This window comes from Phyllostomus hastatus, unplaced genomic scaffold (genome assembly GCF_019186645.2).
Source record: "Phyllostomus hastatus isolate PE091 unplaced genomic scaffold, TTU_PhHast_1.1 phas_contig_196, whole genome shotgun sequence".
NCBI lineage: Eukaryota > Metazoa > Chordata > Mammalia > Chiroptera > Phyllostomidae > Phyllostomus > Phyllostomus hastatus.
Genome location: NW_025333709.1, coordinates 34,606,983 through 34,611,447, shown reverse-complemented (window position 1 = coordinate 34,611,447; position 4,465 = coordinate 34,606,983). Strand labels below are relative to the sequence as shown.

At 40.3% G+C, this 4,465-nt stretch overlaps 1 pseudogene; it reads right to left on the bottom strand.

Moving 5' to 3' along the window:
• Positions 1 to 1,634: 1,634 nt before the first annotated feature.
• Positions 1,635 to 2,458, bottom strand: LOC123815927 (annotated as a pseudogene).
• Positions 2,459 to 4,465: the final 2,007 nt, after the last annotated feature.

Below are 4,465 nucleotides of genomic sequence, written 5' to 3'. Positions count from 1 at the left end.
CGAATAACAAATCAAAGATAAAGAGACATCAACTACTTAGAATATTTTTATTACCGTACTAGTTTATTAAATTTTGGTTTAGTTAACTCTGATACAAAAATAAGAAAAGAAATATATAACTGAGACATTCTACTTGCATCGTGTTTGGAAATAATAGTCTATTGGTCAAATCAAATCACATATGTTTCCAGAGTCAGGAAGTGAAGAAGAATGTTCTATCTACCATGAAAAGAGTAAAAAATTAAGACCATCAGTGCAATAGGTCTACCCTGTACACATTTAGATATACAAAAACTAACGATGAAGGCTTAAATGATTCATACAACCTCACCCATTTAGTAACAAAAAATGCTAATCCTAGCTCATTCAACTATAAAGCTTATACTCTTTCTCCTCTACTGCTGGATCAGATATGTAATAGAAGGGTATACAAGTACAGCTTTTTGAGGCTGAGGACCCTGACTTCTTTAAGACCTTTGTTTTAACTTGATTTTGCATTTTCCTCTTTTCCATAGCTGAGACTAAGTATTCACCTGAAGGCTTGAATCACAAGACTAAATATGAGCTAAAACAGGTAATCTCTAAAAACCTTCACACAACAGCAGTTTTGACTAAGCATCAGGTTGCCTGTCATTAATGGGAAAAGTGTTTTTCTATTGAATGGGCTCTGACCTTATTCCAACCATCTGATTTCTCACATCATGTGCTTCAATTCTTCTAAATTGAGTTCTGTTCTGAAATTCCACTTCTGGTAATTGGCCTATTTCTTCATTTTTCTCTTTGCTTTCTTTAGTCCCAGTGAGAGACTAGACATATTTTCCTAGTTCAAATAACTATAGCCAAAGCTTTATGCCATTTTCGAATGTTTTTAGAGTTGCCCGCCTAGATTTCCAAGAATTACTCAAACCTGCTGTCCATCATCCCAGTCTTCACACTGGATAGGATGCCCCAATATTTAAGTTTTAAACTCCATTGCTATTTCTTTGCTTGCATTTATGCTTTTTTTTTTTTTAAGTCATACAGGGTTTATTGGGGGGAGCAGCCAGGGTATATGTAACACTGTTCTCAAGAGGTTCTCAAATTAGGGACACTGGGAATTTGAGTGAAGTGTCAGCAGGCTGGCCCTGGGCAGGGACTGGGTCTGTAGGCAGCCTGAAGGAGAGTTCTTGCACTCAACCCTAACACCAGAAACCTAAGATACAACTGTGAAAATGCCAACTTTGGGATGGGTGGGGCGGGGGTGGGGGGTGGGGAAGACCTGAAATGACCGAAAGAGGAGGGTCTGGCTCAGTGGTTTTTAACAGGAAAGCAGTGCCACCCCTACAGGCAGATTAGGAAATGGCAGAAGGAGGTCTGGGTTCTGAGGAGATAACTGGATATTAGCAGGCAGCACCAGGGATGCTGAAAGTCCAATGAAAGACTGCCCTGCCTCAAATACCAGCGTAACACCTGGTAATCTATCTATGACCAAGCAAGGCTGGGATGGGCCTACCTTTCCCCAGTGCTACCTCTCTACCTGGTACTGATGGTTTGCCAAGAAGTGTAGCAGCTGTTCAGACCCCAGAAACTAGATGACTCAGGACAGACCTGAAACACAGCTCGAATCCCTCTGCTCCAAAACAGGCGAGGTGCAGCTAGTTTATGGTTAGGATGTCACTCTGGATTTCATCACTTAATTGGGTCTGTAAATCACTCAGCTCCTTCTTCAATTCAGAGAGGGCTGAAAGGACGATGGTTGCAGGGTGCTGAGAGCCGCAAGACTCCACATTGTAGTAAAACTTCTCCAGCTTGCCGTTGGGGTTGTAGGAGCCTGTGACTCATCCTCATTCAGCTCTGAGTATTCACTCTTCGGCCATTCCTCTGGTTTGGGGTACACTGTATGCCTCAGGATGTTGCTGGGATCATATTCAAAAGCCACCCCTGCAGTCGGGTTCCACTTTGCGTGTTCCTTGATGAAGCCCTTTTTGGCATAGGTGCGAAGTCTCAGCTCCTGGCCCTTTCACAGCTTGACAATGAGAATGTGATCCTGCTCCACGTAGTCAGTCATTGGGGTCATTATTTCAATTCCCGGATGTCACTGGGATGACTTGGGGTCTGTTGGAGATGAGGTCTTGAGATGTGACATGATGAGCCTGGTCTTCATTGCACCACACGTCGAGAGTGAACTCCACCAAGCATTCAGGGCAGAAGTCTTCACGCATGCAGTCCCGGGAGTACTGTAGCTCGTCCACAATGTCATCACTAGTGAGGGAGATTAATCCAAGCCTGTGAGCAATGAACGCGTCACAAAGCACTGAGAAACTGGCATCAGTTTGAATCCAGTTATTATGGGCACCTCAGGGATGAAGACCCTCCGAATAGAACTGACCACCACTAGGTCAGTATTCTCAATGATGAATGTGACCTTCTTATCCATAAACTCTGTGATCCAGACAGTGGGCTGGTTGGTGCAGGGCATGGCGCTCCGCTCTCCTGGCCAGCGTCCTTGCATTTCTATCCCACTAAATCCTAAGACAAGCTATTTTACTCATCTTTTTGTTTCCCCGCAGGGCTTTATTTAGCCATTGTTTCACTGATGTGTGCTGAATAAATGACATAAGTAAATGCTTAAGTAAATACAAGTTATTATTTGAAAAAACAGCTTCATATAGTTGTATATTATAACTCCTGCCATTATCACTTCTCTGGCACTATTTTTACACTGATAGGTCAGCAAGGATAGTAACCAGTGGTGACTTCAATAATACAAAAACAGCTTCCATTACCTCCGGATGTGTCAATAGCTATCTATGGACTGTCTGAAGTTACTGGGTACCATGGTGATCTGTATTTCTATGAAGGATAAGTGGAGAAATGGATATCTGATTCAGTAGTGTCAGGAAAATGAAATTGGGTAAAAAGCAGTAAATACTACATTGTAGATAGCCCACTGATTTCTCTCTGAGTCACTTTCATAAGAAAGTACAGCTTTTTTTTTTTCTTTTGGCCTTTGGTGCACACAGAACTGGTAAAAAATTAGCAGAAAAACAGCTGTCTAGAGTCCTTACTAAAATGAAATCAGTATAGTTTTTGCTTCTCTCTTGTGGTTTCCAGTGCTCTTTATATACTGTTTGCAGCAAAATTATATATATACACACACATATACATGTATATATACATACACACATACATACACACACACATGCATATATACACAGTGGCCATTACAGAATAATTCTATAATGGTTAATTTATGTGTCAACTTAACTGGACCATGAGCTGCCCAGGTAACTGATTAAACGTTATTTCTGAGTGTGCATGGGAGGATGAATGACATTAACATTTGAATTTGTAGACTGAGTACAGCATATTACCCTCATCAATGCGGATAAGCCTCATTCAATTCAATGAAGGCCTGACTACAAAAAAAAAAGGCTGATTTTAACATTTTTTCTCTGTGTTTGTCACCATGCCACAACATTTGTCTTCTGCCTCCAAGCCTCGACTCAGACTAGAATTTATGCTATAATTCTCCTGGTTCTCAGGCCTTTGGCCTTTTGCACTGAACTATACCATCGGCTCTCTTGTGTCTAGACTTCTTGGCCTCCATAATCATGTGAACCAATTCCGTATGATAATATTGCTTTGTCCTGACCAGGTTTCTCAGTTGGTTAGAGCATCATCCTGATATGCCAAGGCTGTGGGTTCAATTTCAATCCTTGGTTAGGAGAGTCAACTAATGGATGTATAAGTAAGTAGAATATGTTGATGTTTCTCTCTCTCTCTCTCTCTCTCTCTCACACACACACACACACACACACACACACCTGTCCACTTTCTAATATCAATTAATAAATCAATTAATTTAAAAAATATATAAATAAATATCAGATCTATTTCTCTAGAAAACATACCAATACAAAGTCCTTTCTTCCAGGAATACAAACAAAACCATTGAACAAGCCAAGAATTCAGTGATGATCTCAGATCCCAGCCAGATTAAAAGTAATGGACATTTATTATCATCATTTAACCTTCACGCATGTGAAGCATCTACCTTCTGAAATCACATAAAGAAACTATTTAGCAAATAACAAGGTTATAGTACAAAGATCAAGGAAGGTGTGGTCCATATTTGCCAGTGTACATTAGCAAGGCTTGGATAAATAACTAAAATAAATAATGTGCACCCTTAAATATCTGATGGTTGTCACAGTATGAAGCAAAAACATATTTACCATTTTCCAGTGCTCACATAGCATTTATAAAAAAAAGGGATGCCACAACTCTTCGCACTACGCCAGACCAAGCTTTTTAATTTATTTGAATGACATTGGTTAATAAGATTATATAGGTGTTAAGTGTATATTTCTGTGATACATGACCTGTATATTGCATTGTGTACCCACCATCCCAAGTTAAATCACCTTCCATCACCATATATTTGGCCCCCTTTACCTTTTACAATCACCCAGCCCCCTTCCTT